This window comes from Pelodiscus sinensis, chromosome 19 (assembly GCF_052426305.1).
Source record: "Pelodiscus sinensis isolate ZL-2025 chromosome 19, ASM5242630v1, whole genome shotgun sequence".
Lineage (NCBI taxonomy): Eukaryota > Metazoa > Chordata > Testudines > Trionychidae > Pelodiscus > Pelodiscus sinensis.
Window position 1 is genome coordinate 11,881,079 of NC_143070.1, and position 22,994 is coordinate 11,904,072.

A 22,994-nucleotide genomic window follows, 5' to 3' on the forward strand; every position below is an offset into this window, starting at 1 on the left:
GAGGGGCTGGCATGGGGGGGCTCTGTGTGTGGGGCACAGACTGGCAGTCTGGGATATAGGGCAGATATTAGCACAGACTGGCAGTTTTTCAGGTACATGGGGGTTTGGTGACTGATAATAGGAGACTAGCTGGTCTCATGGGGGTGTCTGGGTGGGGAAGTTTCTAGGCTGCGGGAGATGTGGGGTGGGGTTTGGACGGGGGGCACAGGCAGTGCTGGGCTGTGTGTGCACTGATGACACAGGATGCAGAGTTAACGGGTAGAAAATCTTAAACCCCTGGCCTGTGTTTCAGGGGCAGCTGGACCAGCCGACGTGGTTTCTGGTGCTTCCTTTGAGCATCCCCCCGGGGAGCAGGTCGGGGCTGTTGTGTTCACTAGTCTGATGATGACGATGATGATGATGGAAATGTTGCCGTTCAGCTGAGTGTGAGCAAAAGCAACACACACACCCAGAAGAAACCACGTCCTAGTTCCAGTGCCCAATGCACCCCCCACATCCCTCTTCTAGCCTCTAGGCCTGGTGCGACTGGGAACCTCTCCTGGGACCCCCCTCTCTGCCCCTGTGCAGAGTCCTAGAATCACTGGGCTGGAAGGGCCCTGAGGAGTCAGCTCGTCCTGTTCCTGCTCAGAGCAGGGCCCAGCCCAACTCACTCACCCCAGCCAGGCCTTTGTCAGGTCTGGCCTTAAAATCCTCTCAGGACAGAGATTCCCCCCCCCTCCCCAGGCCTCCCGCTCCAGCGTTTCACCAGCCTCAGTGAAATCGTTTCCCCTAATACCCACCCCAGAGCTCCCCAGCTGCAACTTGAGACAGTCGCTCCTTGGGATCCCCTCTCTGGCCATGGACAGACCCTCTTAGGCCTCTGCCTGGCCTGCATCCTCTGCCTCACACACCCCCAGCACAACCGGCTGTGAGCCCCAGGCCGGACCTTCCTCCTCAGCCCTCGCTCTGGTCACACAACAAATGGCCTGGTAGCACTTTACAGACCAATAAAACATGGAGCTGGGATCATGCGGAGTCCCTGCTCCTCAGCCAACAGAGCCCAGGGCTTGGGCCCAGGGACACAGGGGCTCAGGCGACTGGGTGGGAATGGGAGCGTTTGTGCTGCCAGCTCCCATCGGCGGCCCTTGGACTGACATGGGTGGGAGGAATTGGACCGGCTGCCCCGCCCTCCGCAGAGGGAAACGTGGGCTCCCCAGTGCTGAGCTGCTCAGACAATTCTTTCCCCACCGTGTGGCTGGGGGCTCCGGCCAGAACACGCCTGCTCTGACTGACCCCGTGTGTGGGGGTGGGAAGGGCTTGTCAAGGGGTCAGATGGGCAGAGCCCGTGGGGGTTGGGTGGATGCGGCTGCCTCCCTCTGCAGCGTCCCGGGCTGGGTTCAAGTCGTGTAATGGGGGATTCTCCATCCCTTGATATCGCTGAGCCGTGACGTGGGGGGTGTCAGTAACTCAGCCAGGGCGAGTGGGGCTGGGGCCAGAGGGGTGGGAGAGGTTCTGGGGTCTGCAAGGAGCAGGAGCTCACCCACATGACCATGATGGTTCCTTTAGACCTTCAAGTCTGAGCCCATGAGACTGGCCTTTGGGCTGCTCTGGGACTTGTTACCCCAGCTGTGACCCACAGGCTGTGCTCTGACAGCTAGGCATGACTGCTCCAGCCAGAAGTCTGGGAGGCCTTTGCCTCTGGAGGGGCTGTTATCAAGGCAACAGAAACACCCCTTCTGTACCTGTGGGCTGCATCCCAGTGAGGGGGCTCTGCTGGCACCGCTCTGTCCCCACAGGCCCTGGGGTGCAGCCTCCCCCTTGGCTGTCATGGGAAAAGTGTTTCAAGTTGTCTGGTTTGCAGGGAATGGCTGAGACCGACCCGTGCATGTGCTTAAGGCCCAGAAAGCAAAGCTCATACAATCAATGATCGGTTTATTTCTCTTCAATCTCTTTATTTTAAACCAGTCTCACAATTTTTTTACTTGGCTTCTGCTCTTGCTGCACCTGAGGTGGGTGGAGATTTTGGCATCGAGGGAGCATCTCTCGGACCCCACGAATCACTTCTTCTCTTCCAGGCAATGCAGGAGAAGGCAGCAGGGACTCCAGAGTCAGCAGGAGGCTGGATACATCTGGGCTGGCCCCAGTGACTGGCAGACACAGAATTTTGGGCCTGGCTGAGCAGCAGGTTTCTTTTCACACCCATCGGTTCCCAGGAGTCTCTGGCCACTCCCTGCCATGGGTGCTGCCGTGTGAGCCCTGCCCTGGCCCTGGGCGTTCCTGGCCAGGCCCTCCCTTTGCTCCTCCACTCTCCATCCAGGCAGATCTCTGAGTTGGGGAAACCTCCCCTGAGAACCTGCCGCCTCCTCCGTGGAAGTGGTGGGAAAGGGGCTGCCAGGAACTCCTGGCCGTGGTGGCCCTCGGGGTCGTAGAGGAATCCCCTAGTGCAGCGTTTCTCCCCCTGGGGGTCCCTGCCCAGAAGGGGGCGGCAAGGCGAGGGCAGGAGGGTCGCTCACGGGGGCACCGGACGTTTGGGCTTTCCCAGCCGTGGCTTCGTGTTCAGTCCCCAGGTCCCCATCCCGGCGGAGTTTGGAAATAAGAAGAAATGTCCCTGATCTCTCCTGGCCTCCCCAGCTGGGCGGCTGGAGGGGCAGCTGCTCTCTGCCCCCAACCTGGCCAGCAGCGGCGCAGACGGAAGGGTGGCAACGGCATCGCTGCCTCCACTTCTCCTGCGCTGCTGCTGCTGCTGGCACTGACCCCACAGCTGGGATCCCGCTCGCTCTGGCCACCCAGCTTGGAAGGGAGCGATGCCCCCAGCAGGGGGGCAGAGGGAAGGATGCAATGGCAGCCACACCCCCTTCCTTCTGCGCTGCTGCTGGGAGCGGAGCTGCCCTCCGAGCTGGGCACCTCCCCTGTGGCCCCTGCTCTGTGGTCCCCAGCGGAGAAGGCAGCCCTGCCAGCAGCAGTGCGGAAGGAACGGTGGCAACAACATGCCAGGCCACCCTGCCTCTGCGCTGCTGCTGGGGCGGCGTTGACTTCTGAGCTGGGGGACCCGTCAGTGACCACCCCTCACTCGCTGCTCAGTGGGGCCCCCTCCGAACTGGGCCCCACAACAGCAGCCGCTGCTCTGCTGCCGCCCAGGTCCAAAGGCAGCGCCACCGCCTGCAGCGGCACAGAAGGAAGGGCTGAGATACCAGACCAGGCCTCCCTTCCTCCTGTGCTGCTGCTGGCACTGACTTTGCAGCTGGGAGTCCTGCCAGCATGGGCCACTCGCAGGCCACTCAGGGTGTGTCTAGACTACAGGGTGCTGTCGACAAAAGTGGACTTTCGTCGACACAATTATACCTGCGTCTACACTGCTGCTGAGTTCTGTTGACGTCTACAGAACTCCGCTGTTTTGTCGACAGCTGTAAACCTCATTCTGCGAGGAATAACGCCTTTTGTCGAGAGAGTTCTGTCGCCAGAAGGCGCTATTGCATCTCCACTGCCCTTTGCGTCTACACTGTCATGTTGACAAAGCGGCTTGCTCTGTCTACAGAACTGGACGTAGTCTAGATGCTCTTTGTTGACAGAAGCTTTGTCGACAATATCTGTCGACAAAACTTCTGTGGACAAAAGCCTGTCGTCTAGACGTAGCGTCAGTGTGGCAGGCAGGGCTGCCCCCAGCAGTGGCACGGAAGGGAGGGTGGCTCTGCTGGGTCAGGCGGCCTTGTGCACATGGTGCCTGCGCTCTCTAGCTGCCCAGCTGAGAAGTGAGAGGCACGGCCAGCAGCGGCACAGCAGGGAGGGTGGCGATATCAGACCAGCTTCCCTCCCTCCTGCGTTGCTGCTGGCGGTGGGGTTGCCATCCAGGTTGGGCACCTGACCCCTTATAACTGCCCCCAGCCTCCTCATTAGTAGGCAGAGCCTCTACCCGCAGCAGTGCAGAGGGAAGGGAGGCACCGCCACACCAGGCCACCCTCCCTTCTGCGCTGCTGGTGGTGCTGGTGCTGCCTGCTCATGGGAAAAGGTGTGAAAAGGGGGTTCTCCAAAGGAGCAGCGCCGCATGGACCTCGGGATTGCCAGGGGTCTGAGTCCCCTGCTGACTCCAGGCTCCATGCAGGTGCTTCCACTCAGAAATGCACAAGAGCCTCCAGGACCCTGAGCCTTTCAAAGCGGAAGGACCCTCGTAAAGCCGAGTCAGTGGAACTTCCTGCTGGCCCCGGGCTGCACACGGAGTTCCCGTTTTGAAGTGCACAGGAGGCCCTGCTTGAGCCCTTGTCCAGTTCAAAGTGCAGAAAGTGCCCATCGACTAGTCGAGTAGCCAATGGAAATTCCATCGACTCCTCGACTTGTCCATGAATCGTTATTTAACATCCTTACCCAGCAGCAGCGGCGCGGAAGGCAGGGAGGCAAAGCTGCAGCAGCCCACCTGCCTTCTGCACTGTTACCGGAGACAGCACGGACTGTCCAGCTGCCCGGCGGGAGTGGCGGCGCTGTTGCCGGTGATGGCAGAGAAGGACAACGGGAGCACTGTCCAGGGCCATCCTCCCTGTTTGCTAGGGATGTCAGACAGGGAGTCACTGAACAATCATGTCACTGCATCAAAGTGTAGCAATTCCACGATTATTCGATAGTCCCTGGTGCCTGAGTCAGCAATGAGGGGCTGCACCGGCATCCCACACAGCAGCCTCTGTGCGACGAGAGCTTGTGCCAGCCCCGGACAGAGGCTGCTCTGCAGCAGCCTCCTCTGGAGCGTGAGAGGCAGGAGCAGGCAGCTCCGCAGAACTGGTGCTCACAGAGAACTAGATTTTAAGTCAGCTCCCCTCAAGCAACCCCCCATCCCCCTCGCCTCTATGTGAGACAGCGAGGGAGGAAAGGGGGCTCCATGGAGCTGGCCTGTGTGGAGAGCCGGCTTAGAAGATAGTTCCCCAAACATCTCATCTCATGTCTGCCCTGACCCCACACTGATAGGGAGGCAGCAGTGGAGGGGGATGGGTGAGACGTGGTTCCATAGGAGCTGATACACATGGGGAGCTGTCTTAAAAGCTGCTTCCCGTTTGCACCAGCTCCTGCCTGACTCCCTCACCCTCCGTGTTGCTGCATCTCTATGAGAGGCAGCAGCCCATGGTGCGGGCCAGGCAGCTCCATGGGATCTGGTGCTCATGGGGAGGCAGCTTAATAGCTAGATCCCCGCAGACACCAGCTCCCACCTTCCCCCCTCTTGCTGCTTCTGTTCCTGAGGCAGCCGGGGGAGGGGTGTGTGGAGGCGACAGGATTAACCAATAAGCCCAGACGTATTGGTTAATTGTGTAGCCAGCTACACACGTTGACACCCCTAGTTTGTGCTGCTGCTGGTATCGGCGCTGCCCTCTGAGGTAGCCCCTGGCCAGTGGCACCCACTCTCTGGTCACCCGGTTTGGGAGGCAGGGCTGACACCCGCCGCGGTGCTGAAGGAAGTGCTGCAATCCCGCCCCTCCTGCACTTCCTGCTGCACCGCTCTTGGGGCAGCACTGACGGCCGAGCGGGTGACCAGAGAGTCGTGGCTGCTCCTGGGGCACCCAGCTCGGAAGACAGGGCCCCCGCCAGCAGTGGTGCAGAAGTAGGAGTGACAACACACGGAGCCACCCTGCTTCTGTGCTGCTGCTGGCAGGGACGCCGTCGTCTAAGCTGGGCCCCTGGCCAACAGCCACTGCTCTCCAGCCACCCAGCTCAGAAGGCAGCCCCACACCCTGCAACACTGCCCCCTTCCCTCTGCGCTGCAGCTGGTGGTGGCGCTGACTTTTAAGCTGGGTGACCTGCCAGGGGCCGCTGCTCTGCAGCCACCCAGATGGAAAGGCAGCCCCCCCGCCAGCAGCAGTGCAGAAGGAAGGGTGGCAACACCGGACCAGGCCTCCCTTCCTCCTGTGCTGCTGCTGTCAATGGGGCTGCCCCCAAACCGGATGGCCAGACAGTAGCCGCTGCTCTCCAGCCACTCAGCTGGGAAAGCCGGGAGAAATCCGACAGTTTTTAATATTTCCAACATCTGCCCAGAGGAAGATTTGTGGCCTGAAGACAAGGTCATGGCTGGGAAAACCCAGGCGGCCAGTGACCCTGCTCGCGAGCCCCCTCCCCTGGCCCTGGGACCCCCTTTTGGGTGGGGAGCCCCAGCTGGAGAAAGGCTGCACTAGGGGATTCCCCAATGACCCTGGAGACCAACGGGGCCAGGAGTTTCTGGCAGACCCTTTCCCACAACTTCCAGGGAATACGCCGGAACTAGGGCCCCATCGCGTCCCCCTGCAACCTCGCCCATTTCACAGCCAGACCGTGTCCACACTGCTCCCTGGCACACTCCTGGGGGCTTGCCTGGGAAATTTCCCGGCTCTCTGACCAGCTGGGTCCTGGCCCAAATTAGGATTGTGTGCAATGGGGGTAGGGGCGTCCCAAGAGTGCCAAGTTCACTTCCCAGCAGCCTGTGGGGCAGAGCTAGAGCCGTTCCAACCTCACTTCTCCCTGCCCCTCAGGGTGGCTCTGATCTGCCCCCTCCGCGAGTGCCCGTGTTGGGGCAGGACAACTCCTGTCCCATCCCAGCCAGGTCAGGGAGCAGCTGACGCCCCAGGGCCCTCGCCAAGTGGGGAGCTCAGACTCCCCTCGCCATTCCCCCATCCCCTCCTCTCCCCCCGTTGCACATCTCCTGGCTGTGAAATGGGTGGGGCCCTAGTCAGGTTCCCAGGGACCTTTACCCCCCACAGAGCAGGGGTGGGGAACCTTTGCTGGGTCGGGGCCACTGACCCACAGAAAAATCTATGGGGGGCTGCACACAAGTGAGAAACAGCCCCCCTCCCCTCCCCAGCATAGGCCCCCAATGCAGTGGGGAGCCCCGAGCTTCAGGGGCCGGATCCCCGCCAGCCAGGGCTGCATCCGGCCCCCGCGCCTGAGGTTCCCCACCCCCGCCGTAGGGATCTGCACTGGATGGGAGTCTCCCTGGGAAGGGCCTGGCCAGGCCTCCGACGCCCAGGGCAGGGCTGCAAGGCGCCGCGGTTGCTGGGCCTTCTGTGCCCGGCGTCCTGGCTGAAGGGCACCGGCAGACCAAGCTCGGGTCTGGGGGAAGCGGCGCGATGGGGAGGCCCCTTCGTCTGTTCCAGCTTCAGCAGGTCCCCGAGGTTCAGCAGGTCCCTCTCTGCCCTGGCCGGCCGGTTTCCTCCTCCTCTGCCCTGGTCCTGTGTGTGACCTCGCCTGGTCCTGGCTGCTGGGCGGGTTGTTTAGTCTTCAGTCTGCGCTGTGACACTCCCCGTCCCTGGGCTGGAATCGTCTCCGTCGGGTCGCTGGGTCCAGCCCGTGCCTGGTTCCGAGGGGACGGCAGCTTCTCCCGCCACAAAGCCTGCAGGCTCCCAGCTTCCCTCTGGCAGAGCTTGCCTTAGGGCAGAGCGGCCTAGTGGGTAGAGTCTGTACTGGCCCCTTTTCTCAGGGCAGTGTGGCCCAATGGCCAGTGTCAGTACATTGCCCCTTTTCTAAGGGCAGTGTGGCCCAATGGCCAGAGTCAGTACCTTGCCCCTTTTCTCAGGGCAGTATGGCCCAATGGCCAGAGTCAGTACATTTCCCCTTTTCTCAGGGCAGTGTTGCCCAATGGCCAGAGTCAGTAATTGCCCCTTTTCTAAGGGCAGTGTGGCCCAATGGCCAGAGTCAGTACATTGCCCCTTTTCTAAGGGAAGTTTGGCCCAATGGCTAAGGTCAGTTTCTTGCCCCTTTAGTCCAACCAGTGTGGCCCAATGGCCAGTGTCGGTACCTTGCCCCTTTAGTCAGGGCTGTGCAGCCCAATGGCTACAGTCCATAAGCTGGCCCTGACTCACTGGGCTGTGCAGGTCCCTGTCCAGGGACAGGAGATGGGGGAGGGGAGGTTCTATCCCCCGCGGGGGGGAGGGGCAGCTCCTCCTTCTCCCCTGGTGCCCGGTCCAGGGCCGGGTCGGGTCCATGGCTCCAGTCCCGGCGTGAGCAGGAAAAGCTCCGACTGATGCTCCTACTCCCGCTGGCAGCTCCTTCCCTGCAGGCAACACCGGCCCTGGAGCCAAGCTGGGGGTGGGGGAGCTGGTGCATCCCCGTGGCCGGGCTCCTCCTGTCCCAAGACAGCAAGGGCCTGTCATATGCGGGGCCCGGGACCCAGGGGGCAGTGGGGGCTTGGCCCTGGGCGGCGCCTCTCTAGGGCCCCCAGGGCCAGACCCCTCTGGCCTATCACTGCAGGAGCTGCTACCGCCTCCCCCCCCCCCCATGCCAGCTGTTCCCCCACAGCATCCGGCTGCCCCAGGCTCCCATTCAGGGTCCCAGGTGTCCAGTGTCCAACCAGACAGTCCAGTTTTTGTGCCCTCTGCCCGGTGAGAACAGTCAGAACTCACCGGGCACGAGCAATGTCGGGACTTTCTGGTTTTCCGGCTGGGCGCCCGACGGAAGCCTGGTGGGGGGAGGGGCTGGGAGGGGGGCGCGATCGGCGCTGGGAGCCTCTGGTTGGAGTGACGCCTTGGGGGGAGGGGAAGCCCCGTCTGTGCTCCTGAGCGCTGGGCAAGCGCCTTGTGCAGCCGCAGCAGAACTCACTGGCGCTGCGCCAGGACCGTGTGCGGAACAGGCAGCGCCCTGGGATCTGCACATGCCCGGCTACGTCCCGCTCCCCGCCGGCCGATTCGCTCCCCCAACCCTCCCGGCAGCCGGTTCTCCCCACTTCTCCTCCTGATCTTTCCCGGCCAGTCCCGCTGCACCTGCCAGCCTTGCTTCCGGCGGCCAGTTCTCCCCCCCTCCCCCCGATCTCCTCCGGCCAGCCCCGCTGCACCTAACCCACCCAGCCCTGATTCCCGTCGACTGGTTCCCCCCCATCTCCCCCGTCCAGTACCGCTGCCCCCCCACCTGTTCCGCCCCCCGTCAGGCCTGCTTCCCACTGGCCGCCCCAACCCCCCTCCCTCCCCCGGCCAGCCCTGCCTCCCTCCCTGCCCGGCCCCCCACCCTCATCTGAGATCAAGTGTGTCCGATATTTTTTTACTCACCTGGTAACCGTACTCCCATTGCCGGTGGGAGCCTGGGCGGGTCATTTCCACAGGGCCCCCGGCCTGGCATCTGCCGGTGTCTGCTCTAGCGGCCCATTGCCCAGCGGGGTCCCTCACCTCTGGCCCAGCAGCAGTGGGCAGAGGGGTCAGCCCCCTCCCTGGCCGGCCGGCCGATGTCCTTGGCTGGGCCCCCGAGGGACCGTCCCAGCTGGGCCCCGAGCTCCCTAAGGGGGGCTGTGCTGAGCTGGGATGGAAGGGAGGAGACGGGGCCCATCAGAGTCCTGCTCCCAACCCCCCTGGGCCAGGCGCCTCCCTCCCCACGACCCGTGCCCAGCCTGTGCCAACGAGCCCCCATCCCCATCCCCGGGGCTGGGCCCTGGTGCTCAGGGGAGCGAGTCGGATCCATGGGGCCTGGCTCTTAGGAAGGGCCTTGTCTCTCCAGACTAGGTCAATGTGGATGGATCCCATAGTGGGGGAGGGGGGAGTGTGAGGGGGAGGGGATGGGATTTGAGGTTCTTGTTCCCTGAACCAGCCAGGCCCTGAGATCAACTTCCACTCACAGCCCTGACCCTGGAGGGGGAAGGGCCCAACACAGCCCTGCCCAAGGGTCCCCAGTCTCCCCTTTCCCACCCCCAGCCCCCCAGTGCTAAAGGAAAACAGCCTCCCCCTGCTCGCCCATGCTCACCTCCCCGCTGTCTGAGCGCCCGTGTGGGGCTCTGCCCGCAGGTCCCCCCGCAGGGCCGGCCCGAGGCCAGACCCCGCCGTGCGGAGCCTGCAAAGGAAGAGGAGCCGGGTGTCACCGCTGGGAAACCTCCTCCCTCGCCATGGCCCCCTGCTCAGCCAATCAGCAGTGAGACTGGGAGAGGGGGCGGCCGAGAGGTCTCAGGGGACGTCCCAAGGGCTGGCCCACGTCACCCCCGAGGGGTCGGTCTCAGAGCGATTCCAGCCCTGCCTCTTTGGGGGGCTCCCACACAGCCAGAAAGGGCTGGGGAGGGGGGGATATTTCTGAGGCTGCCCTGCCTTGCAGTTGATGTCAGGGGATCTCCATGAGCTCAGCCCCTCCCCCAGCTCCTTCCCCCCCAGGCCTTTGTGGCATCACCGTCCCCTCCCCCCACACGGCTGGTGTCCTGCCCCCAGCCAGCACCTTGGGACATTTGGACAATCAGAGCCCAGAGCTGTACAACCAGCCACAGCCCAACCACTGCTCATGGGCCCTGCCCTTAGAGACTCAGGAACTGCCCAGAGATAGATACGGTAGAGAAACAGCTTGACCACCACCCCTCCTCTTCCCCGCCAGCCCTGCTGGTCTGGGACTGATCCGTCTGGTCTGGGAATCACAGAACAGTAGAATGGGAAGGGACATTGAGAAGCCATCAAGTCCAGTTCCCTGCCCTCACGGCAGGACCCAGCTCCGTCTAGATCATCCCTGACAGGTGTCTGTGCAACCTGCTCTGAAATATCCCCAGTGATGGAGATTCCGCAACCTCCCCAGGCAATTTGTTCCAGTGTTTCACAACACTGACAGGAAGTTTTCCCAACAGGCAGAAACATTTTCCAAATGTCCAACCTAAACCTCCCTTGCTGCAGTTTCAGCCCATTGCTCCTTGTCCTGTCCTCAGAGGCCAAGGAGAACAGTTTGTCTCCCTCCTCCTTGTGACACCCTTTTGGGTACGTGAAAACCGCTCTCATGTCCCCTCTCAGTCTTCTCCTTTCCAGACTGAACAAGCCCAGTTCTTTCACTCTCATGTTTTCTAAACTGTTCCACATTTTTGTTGCTCTTCTCCAGGCCTTCTCCAATTTCTCCAATTCATTCCTGAAACATGGTGCCCAGAGCTGGAGACACGACTCCAAGTGAGGCCTAAGCAGCGCAGAGTAGAGCGGAAGAACGACTTCTCCTGTCTTGCTCACCACACTCCTGTTAGTGCCTCCCAGAATCATGGTGGCTTTTTTCTACAAGTGTCACACTTTTGACTCCTATTTAGCTTGTGGTCCACTCTGACCCCTAGATCCCTTTCTGCAGGACTCCTTCCTAGAGAGTCACTTCCTGTTCTGTGTGTGTGACGTGGATTGTCCCTTCCGAAGTGGAGCACTTTGCATTTGTCTTTATTAAGCTTCATCCTATTTACCTCAGACCATTTCTCCAGTTTGTCCAGATCACTTTGAATTCTGACCCTTCCTCCAAAGCACTTGCCACCCCTCCCAGCTTCGTATCATCTGCAAACTTAATAAGCGCCCTCTCCATGCCAATATCTAAATCACTGATGGAGATTGAAGAGAACCGTCCCAGAACAGACCCCTGCAGAGCCCCACGTGTTAGGCCCTTCCAGCATGGCTGGGAACCATTAATAACGACTCACCGAGAACAGTTTTAAAGAGAATAAAAGGCCGCGAGTCTCCCCTGTCAATAACCACCCACTCGACCAATCCGCAGCGAGACTGGGAGCTCGGAGGCAGCAGGGGGAGGGGAGAGGGCTCAACAGATGTCCGAAAGGACGGGCCAGGTCACCTCCAGCTCCCAGCGCTCTGCCAGCTCAGCTCTGAGTGAGGCCTCCGACCGCCCCAACACCCACCCACCCTGCTTGGTGGAGCAGGGAAAGGGGGGAGGACGCAGAAAAAGGCGAGACAGAGGGAGGGGAGGGGGCAAAGGGGAACCAAACTGAGCAGGCTCCAAACCTCTCTGAGGCTCCGACCGTCTCACTGGGTTCGACACGACCGGCTGCAGGGAAGGGGAAAACGCCGACGAGGCTCCTCTTGCCCTCGCCCCTCGGTCCCAATTCTCCATCTGGTCCCCACAGAGACCCTGGGAAGGGGCCGCGCTGCTGCCAAACCGCGGGAATCTCTGAGCTTGCCCCGGCCTTGCGCCTCTGTCCTGATTGGCTGTTGTCAGAGTCTCTCTGTGAGGTCATCCCTGTCCCCCGATAGGCTGAGGTCCTGCCACAGGCCTTTGTGATGTCACTGCCACGCCCACCCCTCCCCTGCAAGGCTGATGACCTGGCCCTGGCCGGCCCCTCTGGGTGTTTGAGGGGTTCCCCTGGAGCCCCACTGAATGGCAGCTGGGTCTGGGGCCGAGCCGGCTGGCCACTAATGCCCCAGGGGCTGCTCCCTCGACCCCACCCAGCTTGTCCATCCTTAGCAGAGTGTAAGGCCAGACAAGCCCATTCGTGGGTCAATAAAGGTTGCCCCTCCCTCAGCACCTCAGACATTAGGCCACTGTAACTGGGGGAGGGGGGAATTGTTAACAGGACTGGTGTAAGCACTAGCATGGACACTATAAAGGACCCTTCTCTTCCTAGACTTTAATGTTGGTCCTGGGCTGGAATCAGCTCCTGCTAGAAACTCTTTCACACGGGTGGGACCGACTCCCTGATAGTTTTTTCCTTCTCCCACATTAACGACAGTTGATACATTGGCAAAGCCACTGCCAGGGCCAGCCCAGGGACTCTAACGGCCTCTCCCTGGCCCAAGCCCAGCTCCAGCTCCCTCCTCCCTGCTGCGCTAGGCCCTGCCCATCTCTCTCCTGCCCCACGGCTCCTCCTTGCCGGGCTGTGCCGACGCTGCCCCTCCTGGTCCCCTCCTGCCTCTGGCTGGTCCATGTCTGCCCCTCTCCTGCCCCCCTCTCTGGGGATCCCCAAGGCTCCGGCCTCACCCCTTTGCTCTGCTCCCTCCACAGACTGTCAATGGACAACCTCAGCGTCACCTCACCCTGAACATCCCTGCTCCTCCTCTGCCCTCCCCGTCCCTGTCCCCTTCTGCCCACACAGGGAAAGTGACTCAAGGAATCACTCACCGGGTCTGATCCAGCTGGGATCCATCCAGCCAGGTCCAGGCCTTCTCCGGGGAGGGGTGGGACAGTCCCACCCAGAGCTGAGAGGGGCCTTGCGTCAGGTCCTGGAGGGCCTCCTGCAGGGAGTGTGACAGGCACCTGGTGACCTGAATGTTCTCTCATGTCCAAGTCGTCATCAAGTCCAGCACCAGAATTATGGGGCTGTGAGCCTGGCAATCCCCATATAGACCCTCCCTCCATCCATCCCCCTACATCGGGGCTACTCATCTTTGGAAGCCCTGGGGGCCACAGTGATGTTCCGAGCACATGCTGAGGGCCACAACTTAAGCGTGGTTGCATAGACATGCAAATCCCTTTTTTCACACCGACAGGCATGAATACAAAGACTACACAACACGCAGGCCCCATTTAAGTCAGTTCTGCTGATATGAACAAAATGCAACAATTACCCGATTTCCACCCCTATGGCAGCACTTTCACTGAGCAATGACAGTCCAGGAATTTAACTCCGAAAATGCGCAGCTACAGAACAGCATTACATCGATTACTTCTTTGTTCTGGCTTCCTCCTGTGGGCCACACGTTGAGCTCTGCGTAAACACAAACTACACTGCGGGCCACAAACAAACAGGCTGCGGGCCACATGTGGCCTACAGGACGTGTAGCCCTGATCTGCATCTCTCTTTCCCCCTCCCTCTCCCTCCCACAGCTATGTGGGGCACCACGAAACCTGTGGCACCAAATTGCCCCTGATTTCATGGTGCTCTAGGCAGCCACATGGCACGTAAATGGTAGCCCCAGCTCCAGCTGACCTCTTACAAGCTGCACCCAGCAGGGCCGTTACTGGGGGATGCTGAGCTCCCCAGCATCTTGGCCCCATTTCTCCACCCCTTCCTGCCCCCATTCCACCACTTTCCCCCAATTGAAATGGCCTGGGGGCTTAGTAGCACCAGAACAGCAGCAGGAGTCAAGCCTGCCCCTTAGTAACCAGCAGCGAAGTGACCCCTCCCCAGACCACATGGCTCCACCAGTTCCCAACTGCTTCTTGGTACCAGTGACCAGGGGGTGTGTGTGTGAGGGGGTGACTCTGCCCTTTCCCCAAATCATGCTTCTAGGTGCCTGGCGAGCAGAGCAGACTGGGGCCCCTGCTATCTACCTCCCCTTCAGCCCTGGGACTGCCCCCCCCCACTCTGGCCCCCACAGCTGTTGAGCACAGCCCCTGCCCCAAATGAGGGGAGGTGCAGGTTGGGAGGCACTGGAAGGGATGGCTCTGTCTCTCTCAGGGTGTCTACACTGCAGAGGGTGTTTTTTTTAATGGCCATTTTTCTGAAAAAATCTTCATTTACATCTACATTGCAGGTGTGTTTTTTTTTTTTTTTTTTAAATCATCGAAACAAAGAGGTTTTTCTGACTTTGGAAATCCTCTTTCTACGAGGAAGAAGCCCTTTTCCGAAAGAGCTCTGTTGCATAAAGGCGTGTGTGGGCGGGGAAGAGGGAGTTCTTTCACAAGAGGAAAGAGGAAGAAGCCCAGGTGTCCTGGTGACCACTCCATCCATAGCAATCCCAGCTTACACGGGAGAGAGCGTCCGTTCAGTGCGGACAGTATCTTTTCACTGACCACACAGCTCTCTGTGCTGTGCAGACGCTCTCTTTCGGAAGACATTATCCGGAGGATCTCTTCCGGAAAAGTTTCTTCTGAAAGAAGCCTGCAGTCTAGACAGAGCCCCACTCGCACTCCCAGCTGAGCTGGGTTCAGCACACGCACACAGGGGAGGCTAACAATGGCTTAGAGCTGCCTCTGTCACTACCCTGACGCTGAGGCTAGTGATTTCTGCTGGGCCTGTCAAAGCTGCCTCAGGAGTTTGGACCCCCCTTAGTAACCAGTAATGGGAACAGGGACGTCCAAACCAAACCGCTGGGCAGCTGTGAAACTCCCAGTCCTCAAGTGTGTCTAACCAGGCTCTGTACCCAAGCCCAGCCCAGCAGGGGAAGCCCCAGCAGGGGGTTACCAGCCCCTTTACCAGCTCCTCCCGGTCCCGGATCACCAGCAGCTGGGAGCCCCTCGCGGCGCAGTCGCTGCGGCTCTTGTTCCAGGGTTTATTTTCTGTGGAGACCCAGTAGCACTTGTCCCCGCGCAGCCGCCAGTCCGAGGGGCAGAGTTTGCACCCGGCGCCCCCTGCAAAGACACGGGCACCATTAGTGCACTGAGGCTCATTCCCAGCTACCCCCTTCCTGTGCCGGGCAGGGATGGGGATAAATGGGTTTGAATTAGAGATGTTCCATAGTGGTTAACTGAACAGTCGAGTAACTGCATGAATTCGTATTCCTTACTCGATTATTCTATAGTCAGCCGCCAGTGCACTCCAGCCCCACTCCCGGAGCCCTTTGCCCACCCAGCCTGCTGCCTCTGTATCAGAGGCAGCAGCAGAGGTGCCAGGCGGGAGCAGGTCTGCAAGGGGAACCCGTTTAAAAACCAGCTCTCCTCTTGGGACAGCAGCAGTCCCTGTCCAGGGGTTGGGGGCATGGCAGGAATCTGAGCTCCTGGACCTGGTGCAAGCTGCCTGCACACCCAGCTCTTAATACTCTTTAAAAGCAGAGCCGCAACGGGGGTAGGTCCTGGACCCTGCATGAGCCAGAACTGAGCCGGGCTGCTGGGCATCCTGCTAAACGATGCACTGGCAGAGGGAAGGGGGAAATGCGTGTCGTGTAGAGCATTCACCTATAAGCTTTTGCCTGTCGGTTGATCGACTGCACTCTTCCATCTCCAGTTTGTACTTTCCCCTTGAATCCCCTTTGTGCTCCCTGCAGTCTGGGGCTGGGCCCTGCCTGGCTCCAGGGGGATGGTCAAAGGAGCCTTGGGGCTGCTCTGCCTAACCCATTGCTCCCATCTGGGCCCTGGAAAGCAGAGAATTCCCATGGTGCACTGTGCTCTAGCCACACACCCTGCTCTGCCCCTACTTTGGGAGTTGGGAAGAGGCTGTTGCGCAGGGTTCCTGTAAGCTGAGCCTTTGGGTGAGCACTGTTGCAGCCCCTGTCCCCATCTGTCCTAGGCCGAGGAGGCTCCAATCTCCAAGGTGGGCTCTCGGGGGCAGGGAAAGACTCCGGGAATTACCTTCTGTACAGACTCATCCTCTCTCACGCCCGCGGGGACAGCGGCTTCCTGAGGTTCTTGACAGAGGCTCAGTTCACGTCTCTCAGATCCTTGGGCACCAGCCGTTGCCAACCAGTTGGACTGGAGGCAGGATAAGAATGCTGCAGCCATATTCTTTGTTGTTGTCACACATGACATCACAATACACTCAGGCCTCCATACAGAGACCTAGACACCCGCCCCCAGGTAACTCTTATCCCATCGCACGGCCAGGCAGGGGGCAGTGCTAACACCCACAGCTGGTTCATACTGGAAAGCTACTGGGAAGGAAGGCAGGAGGCAGAACCTTCCCTTGACCTAGCTCTGTCCTTCTATTCCTTCTAAAATCAGGAATAAGGGACCTTTCGGAAAAGGCTTTATTTTCCGAAAGATCCCCGTCTAGACTGGCGCTTTTTTCTGGCAAAGCCCCGAGCCGGAAAAAAGCGGCAGCCATGTTCATGCAAATGGAGCGGGGAAAATTTAAATCCCTGCTGCATTTGCATTTCCGACTTGTCTCATCTGTATCCCTTTTCCGGAAAAGGGGCCCAGTGTAGACACAGCCCCTCTGTTTATAACACATCTTCTGTTGCTGCTTCTTTTGCTGCTACTTTTCTTCTTCTGTTGCAGCTTTTTCTTCGGGTGATTCTTCTGCTGCTGCTGCTGCTACTTCCTGTTTCTTCTGCTGCTGGGGCTCATTATTCTTATTATTCTTCCGCTGCTGCTTCTGCAGTGCTGCTCTTTCTGCTGCTGCTTCATCTGCCTCTGTGGCTCCTCCCTCTCCTGTCCCTACTTATTTTCATTCTTCTTCTTCTGCAGCCACTGTTCCTGATGACTCCTTTTTTTCTACTGCTGTTACTTCTCTAGCTTAAATCTGCTGCTGCTCCTGATGCTCCTTCTGTTGCTGTTCCTTCTTCTGCTGCTACTGCCGCTCATTCTCCTGCTCCTATTTATTTTTCTGCCTCTCCTTTGTCTGCTGCTTTTTCAGCTGCTACTGTTGCTGCTCCTTCTGTTGCCCATACTTGTTGTTATGCTTCTTCTTCCACTCCTTCTTTGGCTACTTTCCTTCTGCTGATGCTTCTTCAGCTGCTGTTTTTTCTTCTGCTACTTCTGCTTTTGCTGCTGCTATTTTATTTTCTTCACTTTCTGCTGCTGCTGCTTCATCAGTTTCTCTTGCAGCTGCTTCTACTCTCTGTACTTATTTTTCCGTTTCTAATTTTTAGTGTGTGCTGCTGCTTCTACTTTTGCTGCTTTCTGCTGTTTCAGCTTCTTCTCCTGTTGCTCCTCCTTTTATTTCTGCTACAGCGGCTTCTGCTGCAGTTTCTTCTCCTGCTGCTGCTGCTGTTTCTTCTGCTGTTGCTACTACTTGCTTTTTCTTCTTTGCTTTCTTCTTCTGTTGATGGCTTCTGCTGCTGTTGATTTCTCTTTTCATCTGCTGCTGCTACTCCATCTGCTTCTAATGCTACTTCTTCTTCCGCCGCACCTGCTGTATCTGCTTCTTCTGCTACTGCTGCTCCTTCTCCTGCTTCTACTTGTTTTTCTGTTTCTCCTTAGTCTTTTTTTCCTGCTGTTAAAGTTTGTTGCTCCCCCTTTTTTTTCCTGTTTTCCTTAGTCTGTTATTTCTGCTGCTAAAGTCTGCTGCTCCTTCTGCTACTGCCACTTCTTCTGCTGCTCCTTCTGCTGTTTCTTTTTCTGCTGCTGCTACTTCCTGTTTCCTCTGCTCTTTTCTGCTGTGGCTTATTATTGTTATACTGCTGCTGCTGCTTCTTTGGTTTCCGCTGCTTCTCCTCCTAGAATCATAGAATCATAGAGCCATAGAACTGGAAGAGACCTCAGAAGGTCATCAAGTCCAGCCCCCTGCTCTAGGCAGGACCAATTCCAACTAAATCAACCCGGCCAGGGCTTTGTCAAGCTGAGACTTAAAACACCTCTAGGGATGGAGACTCCACTAGTTCCCTAGGTAACCCATTCCCTAGGTAACCCATTCCAGTGCTTCACCACCCTCCTAGTGAAATAGTGTTTCCTAATATCCAACCTGGACCTCTGCTGTTTCTTCTACTGCTGTTCCTGTCTCTTTGATTCTGCTTCTTCTTCTGATGTTTCTTCTGTTGTTGCTTGTTCTTGTGATCTGATGCTGTTTCTGCTTCAGCTGAGGTTTCTTCTAGTTCTTCTGCTCCTGCCTCTTTTCTTCCACTTCTTCTTCTCCTCTGTTGTTTCTGCTGCTCTTGATGCTTCCTTTCTTCTTCTGTTGCTCCTTCCTTTGGGATTACAGTTTTCTGCTGATGCTTCTACTTCTTCTGCGTCTTCCTTCTTGGTTTCTTCTTTTGATGATGCTTCTTCTGGTGCTACCACTGCTCTTTTCATCTGCTGCTGCTACTTCTGCTGCTGCTTCTTCTGATTCTCATTCTTATGCTTGTTCTTCTGCTGTTTCTTTTCTTCTGTTGCTGCTCCTTCTCCTCCGCCTGCTTGTTTTTCTGCTTCTTCTGCAGCTTCAATCTGCTGCTGCTTCTGCTGTTTCTTCTGTTCTTTCTTCTTCTGCTGCTTTTGCTCCTGCTTCTTTTGTTACTGCTACTTATTCTGCTCCGACTTTTCTTCTGCTGCTGCTCCTGGTTCTGTTGGTGTTTCTTCTTCTTCTTCTGCTGCTGCTGCTGCTGCTGTTGCTGCTATGGCCTCTTTCTTCAATTCTTCTCAATCTGCAGCGTTTCACTTCCTATTTTTATTCGGCTGCTTCTTCAGCTGCAGCATCTATGGCTGCTGCTGCTTCTGTAGCTGCTACTTCTTCTATATCTGCTTTTTGTGAGGTTGCTGCTACTCCTTCTTTTTCTGCTCTTGCTCCTTATATTCTGCTGCTGCTACTTCTTTTTCTGGTTCTTCTTCTGATGCTCTTCTTCTGATGCTCATGCTACTTTAGCTGCTGCTTCATCTGCTTCTGTTGCAGCTGCTTTTTCTGCTCCTACTTGTTTTCTGCTTTTTCTTCTTTTCTTTGTGCTGCTGCTGCTTCTTCCGCTGCTTCTTCTACTGCTGATACTGTTTCTTTTTCTGCTGCTGCTACTTTTCTATTTCTGCCACTGCTTCTTCTGCTGGTTCTTCTGGTTCTGCTTTTTCTGTGGCCACTGCTTTTTCTTCGTTTGTGCTACTGCTGCTGCTTTCACTGTTTCTTCTGTTGTTTCTTTTGCTGATTCTTCTACTGCTGCTTTTGCTCCTGCTTTCTCTGTTGACCCTACTTACTCGGCTGTTGCTTCTACTTCTGCTGCTGTTTTTCCTGCTGCTGCTGGTGCTGCTGCTGCTTTTCTTCTTCTTCTTTTGCTCCTGCTACCACTGTTGGGGCTACTTATTCTGCTGCTGCCTCTTCCGCTGCTGCTTCACCCGTGTCTTCTTCTGATGCTTCAATCTGCTTCATCTGCTTCTGTGGCTGCTTCTTCTTCTGTCCCTTTCTTTTCATGCTTCTTCTTCCTCTTTTGTTTCTGCCGCTGCTCCTTCTTCTCCTGTTGCTTCCTCTGTGGCTGTGGTTGTTCCTTCTTTTTCTGATGATGCTTCTTTAGCTGCTGCTCTTTCTTCTCTTGCAGCTACTTCTTCTGCTCCTTGAGGGCTATGTCTCGACTGCATTGCTGTATCGGGGTCCTGGAAGGATCCCGAAATAGCAACGCCACATCCAAGGAACGCATCTGCTATTTCAGAAAAATTTTGAAAATAGCGGACGCGCTCTTTCACCAGCCCTGTAAACCTCGTTGTACGAGGAATAAGGGACGGCTCGAAAGAGCACGTTATTACAAAATTTGGCGCTGTGGAGATGCACCAAATTTCAAAATAGCCTCTTTCGACTGTAAAATATGCAGTGCTGTTTAATGCAGCGCAGTGCTGTCCTTGCTTCTGCTGCTATTTCTTCTTCTCTTCCTGCCTTTTAGCTTCTGCTCCTTCTCCCAGTAGTTCTGGCTGCTGTTTCGCCAGCTACTGTTGCTGCACCTTTCCTGCCCATACTTGTTTTCGGGCTTCTTCTTCTGTTTGTGCTGCTGTTTCTTCTTCCGCTGCTACTTCTCCTGCTGCTGCTCTTTCTTCTTCTGTTGCTACTACTTGCTTTTTCTTCTTTGCTTTCTTCTTCTGTTGATGGCTTCTGCTGCTTTTGATTTCTCTTTTCATCTGCTGCTGCTGCTGCTGCTACTTCATCTGCTTCTGATGCTACTTCTTCTTCCACCGCTGCTGCTGCTGTTTCTGCTTCTCCTGCTCCTGCTGCTCCTTCTCCTGCTTCTGCTTGTTTTTCTGTTTCTCCTTCTTCTGTTCTTTCTGCTGCTTAAGTCTAGACTGGCACTTTTCTTCGGCAAAACCCCGAGCCGGAAAAAAGCGGCAGCCATGTTCATGCAAATGCCCCGGGGGATATTTAAATCCCCCGCGGCATTTGCAATTCCGACTTGTCTCATTAGCATCCCTTTTCCGGAAAAGGATGCCAATGTAGACACAGCCCTGCTGTTTCTTTTGTTGATTCTTCTGCTGCTACTTTTGCGCCTGCTTCCTTTGTTGGTCCTACTTATTCTGTTGCTAGTTTTCTTCTTCTGCCACAGCTGCTTCTGCTGAGTTTCTTCTACTGCCGTAGCTGCTACCGCCTCTTTCTTCTGCTCTTCTCCTGTGCTTCTGTTTCTGCTTCTGCTACTATTTTTTCTTCTCTTCCTGCCTCTTTTCTTCTGCTTCTTCTCCTACAGTTTCTGCTGCTGCTACTTCATCAGCTTCTGTTCCTGCAACTTTCCCTGCCCCACTTCTTTTCAGGCTGCTTCTTCTGTTTGTTCTGCTGTTTCTTCTTCCGCTGCATCTTCTACTGCTGCTGCTTTTCTGCTGCTGCTACTTTTCTATTTCTGCCACTTCTTCTTCTGATATTTCTCCTGCTGCTTCATCTGCTTCTGCTGCTCCATCCTTTTCTGTTGCTTCTTCTACTATTGCTGCTGCTGCTGCTGCCACTTCTGCTTTAATCTGCTGCTGTCTCTTCTGCTGCTGCTGCTGCTTCTGTGGCTGTTTCTTTCTTGTTTCTGCTTCCTTTTAATCTGCTACTGATTCTTCTGCTACTGATGCTTTTTCTGTTCCTCCTTCTTCTGCTTTTTCTCCTGCTGCTGCTACTTTTCTTCTTGTGCCACTGCTGCTTCTTTTAATTTTTCTTCTTCAGCTGCTATTACCTCCTGTTTCTTCTCCTAATCTTTTTCTGCTACTTCTTCTGTCCCTACTTTTTTCATGCTTCTTCTTCTATTGTTTGTGCGACTGCAGCTTCTTTTTCTGTTGTTCCTCTTTCTGCTGTATCTTCTGTTGCTGGTACTTCTTCTGTTTCTTCCTCTTTTGATTCTTCTGCTGCTGCTTTTACTTCTCTCGGGCTTCTCTACACTGAGAGGTTTTTGCAGCAGAGAGTATGCTAATGAGGGACTGATGTTTTTTGCGCAAGGGGGTTTTTGCACAAAAAGAAGCAGTGTAGTCATTTCTGCTTTGCTCAAAACCTCCTTTTTGCACAAGATCTTTATGCCTCTTCAGATCTTGTACAAAACAGCTTTTTGGCAAAAAACAGAAGTGGCTACGCTGTTCTTTTTTGCACAAAAACCCCTTATGCAAAAAGCATCAGTACAAAATATGCTAATGACATCACAAAGCATACTCTCTGCTGCAAAAACTTGCAGCCTAGACACAGCCTCACTCGATAAGGAGCAGCTAGAGGTCATGACTCAGAGATGCTCCCCATTGCCTGGTCCTACCCCTGTAGTGCAGCTGGCAGAAAGGGTGGGGGGTGACTCAAAGAAATCAGGAGCCTGCTGGAAGTCTCCAGAGAACTGTCATGTCTGCACCTGTGCAGAGAAGTGGGAGGGGCCAGGCCCTTGCTGCGCTCTGCCCTGGCAGGAAAAGGGGAGGGGCAATCAGAGGCTGAGGTTATAAGAGAGCATCTCCCTCCCTCCCATTTAGCACATTATTGACAGCAACAGCAGACTGGGAAGCGCTTCCAAAGGATGTCACAGAACTAGTTTCAGAGGGGCAGCCTTGTTAGTCAGTAACTTTGTCCCGCAGCACCTTAGGGAGTATTTACACAGCTCCCTGCACTCAAAATAAGCGATGTTCCAAAGATACAAAGATGCTAATTCCCTTGCCCATTACAATGATAGCTTCCCCACTTATCACCCCCTGATTAGCCATTCATTAACTCATAAACAGCTATTCCCTCCCTACCTCTCCCTCACCCCACCTTCTGTACTTAATCTGATTTGTCAGGTTAATAATGTGTTCACTTTTTTCATTGTATTCCTTTGGCGTATATGGTATGAGGAAAAGCCCCAAGACAGCAAACGCAGGGAAGCTCCAACCGTAGCGAAACACCTCGGTGGGTCTGACTTACTGGCTCAGTCTTGCACACGGACAAGGACCTGAGACTCCTCCCCGACAATGCCCCTGTCCTGCCAATCAGGGGAGAGACTGAGGGAGGGGGGGCAGAACATTCTCACCAAAGAGCCCAAAGCATGGCCCACATCACGGGGGCGATCCCCGTCAGAGCACTATTTCTGCCCCACCTTTTTGGTTGGATCTCCCAGGAGACCAGCTCCCGATGTGGGGTGGGGAGCAGAAGAGGACAAATGAGGCAAGAAAAGAAGAGAAATGCGGGCGGGACGGAGGGAAAGAGAAACCAAACAGGAGAAACCCCCACGGCCCCAGTGGTTCTAAGGGACAAAGCCCCAGGTGGGGAATAAAATTCCGACCCTTTCACCCAGTGTTCCGTGCCTAGAATCCAGCCGGGACCAGGTGGATCAGACTGAGCAGTTCCCACCCCCTCGGAGGCTCTTACCTTCTCCGCAGGGATGTCTGGGCTGTAGGGAAATCAGGAGAAGGAGAAGGAAGCTCGACAGAGGTTCCTCCAGGCGCTCACATGCAGGAACCAGGAAGCTCTGAGTCCTCAGAGAGACATCGCGAGACAGAGACTTGCCTTAGCAAGTGCCACAGGGGTCTGCGAGGTCATCCCGGCCTTGCCCCTCTTGTGCCTGGCTGATGTCACCATCTCTCAGTGAGGTCACCACCTCCCCACCATCTTTGCCTAATATGGGGAGGGCCTGCCAAAGGCCTGTGTGATGTCACGGCCGCCCCCTCCCCCCACGCTGCAGGGCGAGTGT

The 22,994-nt window shown here is 56.6% G+C and overlaps 1 long non-coding RNA gene across 1 annotated transcript; it reads right to left on the reverse strand.

Annotated features, from left to right (window-relative positions):
• Positions 1 to 12,563: 12,563 nt before the first annotated feature.
• On the reverse strand, positions 12,564 to 15,002 carry LOC149522173 (uncharacterized). Its single transcript, XR_016347413.1, has 3 exons — positions 14,768 to 15,002; positions 13,197 to 13,315; positions 12,564 to 12,863 (listed from the first exon to the last, which is right to left on the reverse strand). It is a non-coding gene; the product is annotated as an uncharacterized LOC149522173 (long non-coding RNA).
• Between the last annotated feature and the right edge of the window lie 7,992 nt (positions 15,003 to 22,994).